Here is an 11,755-nt window from a genome sequence, read left to right on the forward strand (position 1 = left end):
AAGGCAGCTGGAATAAAGAAGAGATCACTGTTGAAAGCCTGCCACAAGTGGTGGGTTAGGATGCAGGAGAGTAGTCAGGACAGAGAAGATACAACTATGACAATAACTGGAAATGATCTCTCTGGACAAGAACTGAGTGCTGAAAAGAGGTACAGGGATGTACATGATAATCTTTCAGTACCTGTATTGCAAACCACAACACCCAGAAGGATAGAGAGAGATAGAGCAAGAGTGAGCAAGTGAGACACACAAACACACAGAAACAGAAAAAGAGAGCTTGAGAGAGAGAGCTTGAGAGAGAGAGAGAGAGAGAGAGAGAAGAAAAATATCTACCATAGAGGAAGGCTGGGGGATGAGAGGCAGTTGGCGAAAGGGAAACTGGGGACATTGGTGGTGGGAAATGTACACTGGTGAATGATTGGTGTACTGGAAATTGTATGACTAAAACCCAACCGTGAACAGTTTTGTTCACAGTGATCAATTTTTAAAAATTTTTTAAAAATTAAATTTGTAAAAAATTAAATAAAGTTGTTATGAGTAAAATTAATAAATATTTTAATAAACATTTATTAAATAAACAAAAAAAAGAAGAGATCACTATGAAAATGATGGTTGGAGGAATCGGTCGGGATGGAAGATGTGAAAGTAGATAAAGGACCAAACATGATAACTCTCAGCATCTCTACTACAAACCATAATGCCCCAAAGTAGAGAGAATATGGAGAATATTGTCTGCCATGGAGGCTGTGGGAGGGTGGGAAAGGAGGGATATACTGGGAATATTGGTGGTTGGGAATATGCACTCGTGGAAGGATGGGTATTTGATCATTGTGTGACTGTAACTCAAACATGAAAGCTTGTACCTGTATCGCACGGTGATTCAATAAAATAAAATAAAAATACTAGAACTAGATTCTAATGCCCTTTATGTGCCAGGTTATAGATGTCCACTTAATCCTACTAGAGGAACAAAGTACTGATGCTTTAAAAAAAAAAAGGTGGGGGGTGGAGAGGCAGGGTAATGTGATTCTACAATAACAAGCTTTAAAGAGACAAATCTAGGGGTGAAGTGATAGCACACCAGGTAGGGCATTTGCCTTGCACGTGGCCAACCCAGGTTCGATTCCCAGCATCCCATATGGTCCCCCAAGCACCGCCAGGAGTAATTCCTGAGTGAAGAGCCAGGAGAAACTCCTGTGCATCGCCAGGTGTGACCCAAAAAGCAAAAAAAGAGAGACAAATCTAAATTTAACTAGTGCTTATAGATACTGAGCAACAAGGATGTTGAAATAAGTACTGTAAAACTTAAATCACTTTGAAGAGGACTGCAAATATATCTGACATGAATGATGAAGATACAATTCTCAAAGATGACACTAAAATTTCAATCTTGTCACAGTAAAACTCACCCTAAATTTATTATTATCCAGGCTAAGAAGTGTACATAACCTGTGACTAGAGCAATAGCACAGTGGGTAGGGTGTTTTTGCCCTGCATACGACCAACCCAGGTTTGATCCCCAGCATCCTATATGGTCCCCTGAGTACCACCAGGAGTAATTCCTGAGTGCAGTGCCAGGAGTAACCCCTGTGCATTGCTGGGTGTGACCCAAAAAGCTTTAAAAAAAGAAAAAAAAGGAGGGACTGGAGTGATAACACAGCAGGTAGGGTGTTTGCCTTGCACGCGGCCGACCCGGGTTTGATTCCCAGCATCCCATATGGTGCCCTGAGCAGTGCCAGGGGTAATTCCTGAGTGTAGAGCCAGAAGCAACCCTTGTGCATCGCTGGGTATGACCCAAAAAGCAAAAAAAAAAAAAAAGAGCTTGTATATAACTTGATAAAAAAACAAAATATAAACTGATGATTGAAGCCCAAAACAGATTCATCTTTTTTTTTATTTTTTATAGTTTTATTTATTGAATCACCATGAGAGCAGTTACAAAGCTTTCGGGTCTAAGTCTCAGTCATACAATGAAACACCCGTACCTTCACCAGTGCCCATTCTCCACCCTAACAACCCCAGTGTACCCCCATCCCACACCTTCCCCCTAACTGTGGGGCAGATGATTTCTACATTACTCTCTCTCTACTTTGATCACATTCAATATTTTGACACCAGACCCACCATTATTGAGATTTTACCTCAACACTCAGATCTGCTGAAAAGGCAACAGTAGACAATTTGTTTTCTATTGCTGGTTATGAATAACATATGATGTTGCGTGGCTGCAGTAGTGGCCGCGCGATTTTGAAATTCCGAAGTTTTAAGACTTAAATCTGGAGGGATTTCTGCCAAAACCTGCTGGGTTCCAAGATTTGCACCTGACTCTCTGGGGTCATGGCCATTAAGTAGCTTGATCAGGAGCCAGAAAGGCCGTTCGTGAGCAATGACTTGGGGCTCGTTGGGGTGGGGAGGACAGGACCGGCTCCACTCCCATCCCGTAAGGCCCAAAATTCTCGTCACTGCGGGCCCAAACCTGACTGTCCAATGGCCTCTGGAGGATGATGGCCACCGAGCTGCCAGGGGGAAGCAGATGGAGGGACAACACCCTTTCCCCCCTGGAGTGGCCCAGTGACAGTAACCTACTGTGTGGTCCGGATGCATTTCTGCCAAAACAGATTCATCTTTAATGCTGTTTTTTGTTTTGTTTTGTTTTTTTATGTAGGAGTATTGCTATTTATTCAGCCAATGATTAGCTGATTGAATTGGGCATGAACACCACCTTACTTTTTTTTCCATTTTTTATAATTTTATTTATTGAATCACCATGAGAGCAGTTACAAAGCTTTCAGGTTTAAGTCTCGGTCATACAATGAAACACCCGTACCTTCACCAGTGCCCATTCTCCACCCCAAACAACCCTAGTATACCCCCATTCCACCCTCCCCCTACCTGTGGGGTAGATGATTTCCACATTACTCTCTCTACTTTGATTATATTCAATATTTTGACACCAGACCCACCATTATTATTTGGGATTTTACCCCAACACTCAGATCTGCTGAAAAGGCAACAGTAGACAATTTGTTTTCTATTGCTGGTTTTAAATAACATATGATGTCGCATGGCTGCAGCAGTGGCTGTGCGATTTTGAAATTCCAAAATTTTAAGACTTAAATCTGGAGGGATTTCTGCCAAAACCTGCTGGGTTCTGAAACTTGTTCCTGAGTCTCTTGAATCATGGCCGTTAAGCAGCTTGATCAGGAGCCAGAGAGGCCGTTCATGGGTGGTGACTCGTGGTCTTGTTGGGACAGGGAGGAAAGGGCCGGCTCCACCCCATCCCATGAGGCCCCACTTGTCTCGTCACTGCGGGCCCAAACCTGACTGTCCAATGGCCTCTGGAGGATGGCAGTCACTGGGCCGCCAGGGGGAAAGGCACAAAACTTATTCCCACCTGGGGTGGCCCAGTGCCAGTAACCTACTGCAGGGACTAGACACATTTCTGCCAAAAGCCGCTAGGTTTTAAGATTTGTTTTTTGGGGATCATGGCCATTAAACAGCTTGATCAAGAGCCAGAGAGGCCATGCCTCCAAGTATATAGCTGAGCTAGAGGTGGTTTGTGGGTGTGTCTCCCACATACCTAACTTTTGGTCGTTTACTTTCTTGGTAAACTTTGCCCCAAGTTTTTGGGGTCTGGCCAAAGGCACAGCAGCAATTTTAGGGTATCTGGAAGTCTGAAGGTGCCATTAGGCTGCTGATGCACTCGCCTCACAGGTACAGATTGACCTGCTGGTGGCACCATACTCCCTAATGGCTGTTTTCCACCCCCCCACCCCCCCCAGAAAAAAAAAGCTAAAACACCTCTTCCCAGCGTAGATATTTCCTAAGGCTAGTTTATTCAATGACAATATACTACTCACAGTTGCTAGATTCCAGAGTAGCCCTCAGGGGAGGGGGAACAATACCTGTAAGTGCTCAGGGATCATCATGGCCAGCGCAAGGTACCACATGGGGTGCCAGGGATTGAACCTGGCTTGGACACATGCAAGGCAAGTGCCCTACTTGCTTTACTATCTCTCTGACCGCTTTCCCCCGCCCCCCCCCCCCCAATAAAATCAGATTGATGTCAGAACAGCAGGTACTGTGCTCAGGTACTCAAAGAATTGTCTTCATAGATGTGAACTTAAACTTAGCCTTCATGAATTTATGCTTAAAAATAAAAAAAAAATCTATAGGCCTGAGACATGGTACAGGGGTCAAGGCACATGCTTTGTATCTTGCTGATCCTGGCTCACTCCTCAACACCACCACTGCCAGTGAAAGGCATCTCAGGCACTATGTCTATGGGCACTCACACACACACTGAACCACTTGCCTGGCTGCATGAGAATGACCAGAACAGCCTCCCGGGTCTCCTCAGCACCACTGGGGAAACTGCCCCCACTGAAAATCAAATCACAAATGGCCAAAAAGCACATGAAAAAATGCTCTATATCACTAAACATCACGGAGATACAAATCAAAACAACAATGAGATATCATCTCACACTGCAGAGACTCGCACACACACAAAAGAACTAGAGCAACCAGTGCTGACACAGATGTGGGGAGAAAGGGACTCTCCTTCATTGCTGGTGAAAATACTAACTGGTTCAGCCTTTTTGGAAGACAATATGGGCATCCTCAAAACTTTAGAAACTGAGCTTCCATACAACCCAGCAATACCATTTCTGGGAATATACTCTAGGGGGCTCAAAAACACACCAGAAATGTCCTCTGCATTTCTGTGTTCATTGCAGATCTATTCATAATAGCTAGACTCTGGAAGCCACCCAAGTGCTGAGAACAGATGACTGGATAAAGAAACTATGGTATGCCTACACAATGGAATATTATGCAGCTATTAGGAAAAATGGTAAGGTAAGGTAAGGTAAAGGCCCTCCTGTTGATCGTCGATTTGCTCGAGCGGGCCCAGTAACGTCTCCATTGGAGACTTTGTTGTTACTGTGTCTGGCATATCGAATACTCTCGGTAGCTTGCCGGGCTCTCCGAGAGGGGCGGAGGAATCGAACTCGGGTCGGCCATGTTGGCTGCGTGCAAGGCAGACGCCCTACCCGCTGTGCTGTCACTCCAGCGGGTAGGAAAAATGAAGTCATGAAATTTGCTTGTAAATGGATGGACAAGGAGAGTATCATGCTGAGTGAAATGAGTCAGGAGGAGGAGAGGGACAGATACAGAATTACTGTATTCACTTGTGGGATATAAAAATGTATTTTGTATAAGACTAATATCCAAGGCCAGGGGAAACAGGGGCCAGGAGGATTGGTCAATGGTTGGAAGCTTGCCACAAGAATATCTGGGGGATGAAAGGCAGCTAGAAAAGGGATCAGTGTGACAATAATAGATTGAAATGGTCTTTTTAAACAGAAACTGGGTGTTGAAATTAGGTAAAGTGATATATATGACAACCTTTCGTTATCTGTATTGCACACCATGATGCCCAAAAAGGGAAAGGGAGAGAGAGGAGGAGAAGTAGAAGCAGACGAAGGACACTGTTGGTGAGAAATGTATACTGGTGAAGGGACAGGTGTTGAAACATACTGAAACCCAATCATTTACAACTTTGTAACTGTATTATCACACTGTGATTCAATAAAAAAATTTAAAAGATTGAATAAAATCAAATGTTTTTAACCACTTCTTTTATCCAAAAGTCATCATGAACTCTCATCTGAATTACTCAATGCCAATGTCTCCTTGTATAATGAGGGAACAAGCTATCTTCCATTTAATATTAAACTTCACTAAAACTCTGAGCTTGTATAAAACTTAGCTTTTAGTACATTCTCCCATTTAACAGTTATTTATCATACTTAATTTAGGTGATGTTTAAATACTTGAAACTCCACCAGTAATTATGTAGTTTAAACAGTTTTCTAGTTGACTGCTGCACATGCAAAATTTAAAAACCTGCTATACTCCAGACAAATTGAATGAAAAACAATCTAGTTAATTCCCTGGACTGTATTTAAAACGCCCAGAAGCTAAACATTGTGAAATTAGAGAAAACCCCTTAGACATTATTCTTTTATTGTTATTATTAACAATTGCATTTAATGAGATTCTACATACCTCCCAGATACTTGTCATACTTTTGTTAATTTAGTCTTCATACAACCCGTGAGACTTGTTTCTATTTTGCAAATGGAATAAACTCAGGTTCAGAGATTAAATAAACTGCTCAATATCAAGAAATGACAGAGATGGGCTTTAGAATACAGATCTGCCTAAGCTAAAACCTGTGCCACCAAAGTTAGCAACTGAAAGACACCAATTATTTTTTTTTAATTTAAAAAAATAATGAGAAGACAGCAGAGTAAACCAGAGTTTTTCAATCTTTTCTGATTGGTTCTTTCCCCCATCATCTTTCCTTACTGTGGCCTCTCTCCCTGACTGGCCTCTGATCTTCTGCTGTGATTCAGTATTTTCACTGGTGGCCCTCTTGGAATACGTTGGGGAACCACAGATGGTCATGTCTCCTGGCTGAGAAATGCCAACAAAAACAATGGTGCTTCAGTCATATCAGTTATATATTCTCTTAAAATATGATAAACCATCAGAATAATTCGTTAAAATATAAAATCAGAATTAATATTTAATACTATATGATTTAATATAATAATGATGTAATGACAATATTTTTAATATAATGTTCAACACAAAGTGATTTCTACAGAGGATTTTAAATATGAAATAATTAAGACTCAAACATTTAATCGTTTTGACATTTATTTAAATACTTAAGATATTTTAATTTGCTATTTACAAACTGCAGCTTATTCATCATGTCCATTCACACCAATAACAATAAAACAAGCAAAACAATAAAATTTAATAAAACAGGCAAAAGAAAATCAACACAAATGATAAAATACAATTTATACTGGCAAAGGAAAGTTATAATTAAAAATATATATAACGATTTTAATGAGGACTTTTTTCTTATTCAGCAATTACTCAGCCCTCTCTAGGAAATGACATCTCAAATTGCCTGCCTTTAATTCATATAGTTTGAAACACTAACCCTCTAAGCGCACTCCTTGGTGGGAACAACCAAACACTGCCCTGAAGATAGACAAAGACCCAAGTCACACCAAAGAGATTCCCAGACAGTTTTCTGGAATAGTAGGAAAAGGTAATTTCTCTCTTATGGGAATTCTAAGGTCATAGGATTTAAGTTTAGTGATTTTCTATGTTTCCATTTGAAAAATTAACACGTTACATTTATAAAAGGAAATATAAAACACTCATGGGTTGGAGAAAAAATTCAAAGGGCCAAGGGCATGCTGTACAGATGGGAGGACTGAATTCAATGCCCAGCACTGCACGATCCACCGAGTACCACTGGGAGCAACCCAGAGCACAGAGCTAGGACGAGGCTGCGCACTGCTAGGTGTGGATCAAAAACTAAAAATTTTTATGTGTTAACACTAGCCCTATGTTCTTCTTAGATAAACTCAGATATCAATATTCAGTTCTTTAAAGAATGCCAATTTGCCCAAGCAGGGAGAGTATCATTCAAAAAAAAAATCAACTTTTTTGGGGGGCTAGAGTGATAGCACAGCGGGTAGGGCGTTTGCCTTGCATGCAGCCGACCTGGTTGGCCCAGGTTCGATTTCTCCATCCCTCTTGGAGAGCCTGGCGAGCTACCGAGAGTATCTCGCCCACACAAGGCCTGGCAAGCTACCCCTGACGTATTCGATATGCCAAACACAATAACAACAAGTCTCACAATGGAGATGTTACTGGGCCCGCTCGATCAAACTGACGAACAACGGGAGGACAGTGCTACAGCGCTACAGCCCTGTGTTCTTCTTAGATAAACTCAGATATCAATATTCAGTTCTTTAAAGCATGACAATTTGCCAAAGTAGGGAGAGTATCGTTCTAAAAAAAAAAATCAACTCTTTTTGGGGGGGTTTGGGGTATGATTCACGTGATAGTGTGTGTAAGGCTTTTGGTTATATACCTAGCATTGCAGAGCCCCTCAATAATGAGTATAGCACCTAATGGGAATAATCCATCCGTCAAATATGTTTCCTTCAGCACACTATCAACCTCATTTTAATGAGGTGCAAAGAGGGGATACTTTGACACACACAATGTGGGTTAGAACTAGGGACTAATGTGTACCAGGCATGTTCTTGCTCGTTCTCAGTTGAGACATCTTTACCATGCCTAGATTGCTTCTCTTGTAAAAAGAGATATATTAACTATACATGGGGAAAAAATCAACATTCAGTAAGTGTTGCAGCCACTATAAGAACCGCTCAACTAGTAAAACACTGTAAAGGGGCCAAACTACATTTAAGAGTTATCAATTATTTTATTTATTTATTAGTGAATCACCGTTAAGTACAGTTACAGACTTAGAAACTTTCGTGCCTGCTTTTCAGTGATACAATGAAGAATTATCAATTACTTTAACCCTGTGCTTCTGAATATGTTGATTTACTTTTTCCCTTCTTTTCTTTGCTGTGAAGATTTTACTTGTTTTGAATGACATAAGATCAGAAGGAATTGATTAAAACTTTCATTTATAATTATTTATGCAAGATTATATGTGGGAGAAATTATATGCTGCTGTTTGGGGAGAGGGCAAGGGTCTCCCCACAGTGTCTGCTTGGCTGCACAACTGATGCTGCTATAGCTTGTGGTGCTGTGGGTATGAGGGAACAGTGCCGGGGATCTAACTTGGACCACCTTCATTACGTGCTCTAGCTCAAACACTATTATTTAATTCTTACATACATATAGATGCCTAAAAGCACCCTTTAGGAATGTAAAAAGATCTACCAAATACAGCAAATATTTTCTATAGATAACAAAAATCCCACAACATGTTTCTGCTTTCCTGCTTAATTTTGATTAGCTCTTGTAAATTCCTCCTGGTCATTCTCCCAAGACAAAGAATATACTCCTAAATCTTGCTTTTCTGTTTCATAATCCTTAGTAAGAATACTTATAGGTCAATGACATGCTCAACCTATTCAGGTATGTACTGATACCCTTGAATGGGTGAGCCAATCAGAGACCTATCAGGTGTACACAATCAGAGAAGTACCAGGTGAGATAATGCAACACCTGAAACTTAATACAATGTTACAATGTAATGTTACATCGATTTAAAGGAGCAATTTAAGAAAAAAAAAAAAAAGGATAACCACAGACAGGTGGAAATGCGTTCTAAAAAGTTTTGGACAATACCACTCCTGGGAATATATCCCAGAGAGGCAAAAAAAGTATAGTCAAAGTGACATCTGCACTTGTTTGTTCATTGCAGCACTGTTTACAATAGCTAGAACCTGGGAAAAAACTTGGAGTGCCCGACAAGAGATGACTGGTTAAAGAAACTTTGGTACATCTACACAATGGAGTACTACATAGCTGTTAGAAAAGATGAAGTCATGAAATTTACATACAAGTGGTACAACATGGAAAGTATCATGCTAAGTGAAATGAGTCAGAGAGTGACAGACATAGAAAAACTGCATTCATCTGTGAAACATAAAGTAACAAAATAGGAGACTGACACCCAAGAATAGCTGAGATAGGTACCAGGAGGTTTACTCCATGGCTTGGAGGCCAGCCATACGCTAGGGGAAAAGGTAGCTCAGCTAGGGAAGGGAGCACCAAATAAAGGGTGTTGGGAGGATCCTCCCAGGATGGGAGAAGCATGCTGAAAATAGACTATAGACCAAACATGATTGCCACTCAATGCCTCTTCTGCAAACCACAACACCCAGAGAGAGAGGGAACAAAAGGAAATGCCCTGCCACAGAGGCAGGGTGGGATGGAAGGGGAATGGGGGGGGGTGTGGAGGGATACTGGGATCCGTGGTGGTGGAAAATGGGCACTGGTGGAGGGATGGGTACTCAATCATTGTATAACTGAAACCCAAGCACAAAAATGTGTAAGTCTACAACCGTACCTCTTGGTGTTTCACGAATAAAAAATTAAAAAATAAATAAAAAGATTTGGAAAGTCGGAGCAATAGCACTGTGGGTCGGGCGTTTGCCTTGCACGCGGCCAATCCTGGTTTGATCCCTGGCATCCCACATGGTACCCCAGCACCGTCAAGAGTTATTGCTGAGCGAGAGCCAGGAGTAATTCTTGAGCATAGCCGGGTGTGACCCATAAAAGCAAAAAACAAAAACAAAAGTTTGCGGGCGGAACCAGGAGAGCGTTTAGGGAGGACGCACTGGTCCTGCATCCGGGCCTCAGCATCACTGGGTCCAGCGTTCGAGCCCCCAGCAAGCAGGGTTAGAGCAGCTTTGTACCCTCGCCTGGTCCCGTTCTACAAATCTGGAGCCGGTGAGTTAGTGCCTGCCCAACACGGCCCCATCTTCTCTTCCCCACGTCCCGTCAGGAGTGATCCCTGAGCACTGTCGGGGTGTGTGTGGGGGGGAACCACTGCCCCCTCAACATACCCCCCAAATTTGTTAGCACTACCCCCAACTGCGAAAGAGCAGGTCGGGCACCCTGAGAAACACCCACCCACAATTCCAAACGCTGACCCTGGAACTCCCCGGGGTGCTGGGCCAGAGACCCGCGCTCCCACGCAGCCGCCTCCCTCCACCCACGGCGCCCACGACCCACTTACGGACGGGGAAGCCGCGTCCTCCCCGGTCCCCCGCGGGAGTCAACCCCGTCGCCCCCGGCCCGAGGGGGCAACAAAACGGCGATCGCGGGGGCCGCCACCTGTGACGCCTTCTGAGAGAAGAGGCCGAGGAGACCAGGAAAGCAGCAGACCCCGGGGACCCCGCGGAAGGAAAGTTCGTGCCCAACTCTTCGGGCGTTCCCGGCTCGCTCCCGAGGCGCCGTCCGGGGACGAGGAGCGAGGGCGCGGGAGCGCGGTCGGGAGAGGCGGGGAGCGAGCGAGCGAGCGCCGGGTCCCCTCAGGGTCCCCTCAGGGAGCGTCCCGGGCCGCCGCGCCCGCTCGCCGAGCCCCGCCCGGGACGCCGCGGCACAAAGTTCTCTCGGGCAGGGAGACGCGGCGGCCGAGACGACGGAGAGCGGACACGGCGCTGCCCCCGCCCGCGTCGCCCTCCGCGCCCGCACAGCCCCCGACTCACCCGTCCAGGCGCCCGCGCCCGCGCCAGCCGCTCGCGCCGTCCCAGCCGCCCACCTCCGCCGACCATCGAGACGCGGAGACGACAGAGACGAGCGCCAACGCCCCGCCCACCTCACGTGACCCTCCTGGCCGCGGCGCCGGCCGGGATCGTGGCGGACCGCGTCGGGCGGGCCTCGGAGGACCGCGGGCGGGGCGGGGCCGTGGGTCTGGGCTCCGCCCCCCGCCCTCTCCCGCGAGTTCCGGCGGGAGAGCGCGGCTGCCGGGAGCTCCTGCTGGGCGCGTTCCTCGGGCGTGGGAGGCACGTGTGCGCGGGTGCGCCGGGCCGAGGGGAGTGCGAGGAATCGGACTCGCAACGAGGTGTCAGTTGTTTGTCCCGAGTTGCGCGGGGCGGGCCAGGCTTCTGATCAAAAACTTCCCCATTTCCTGACCTCAAAACCGTCTTGGGAAACCTCACCGCTTCCTCCGCTTGGTGTAAGCCACGGTTCACACCTTCTGTGGCTCTAAAGCAGCTCTTCCCGAGTATTTCTTCTTTAAACAACTACCTTGGCAGAACTATGAAAAAAGCTTACAACCAAGGAAAAAAGAAGAGACACAACCATCACTGGGTTAAGTGTGAAGTAAGCAAAGCAACTTTTTAAATTTTTTTTTTGGGAAGGAAAAAATTTAATCCAGCTTTTCTTG

At 44.8% G+C, this 11,755-nt stretch overlaps 1 protein-coding gene across 1 annotated transcript in view; it reads right to left on the bottom strand.

Annotated features, from left to right (window-relative positions):
• The window catches only part of MICU1 (mitochondrial calcium uptake 1), a 166,724-nt gene extending 155,533 nt beyond the window's left edge, over positions 1 to 11,191 (bottom strand). Inside the window, exon 1 of the mRNA XM_056113400.1 lies at positions 11,076 to 11,191. The gene's annotated coding sequence lies outside the window, so the exon portion shown is untranslated. The remainder of the gene's footprint in view (positions 1 to 11,075) is intronic.
• Between the last annotated feature and the right edge of the window lie 564 nt (positions 11,192 to 11,755).

The sequence above is a fragment of the Sorex fumeus genome, unplaced genomic scaffold (assembly GCF_029834395.1).
Source record: "Sorex fumeus unplaced genomic scaffold, SorFum_2.1 ptg000020l, whole genome shotgun sequence".
NCBI classification, from domain to species: domain Eukaryota; kingdom Metazoa; phylum Chordata; class Mammalia; order Eulipotyphla; family Soricidae; genus Sorex; species Sorex fumeus.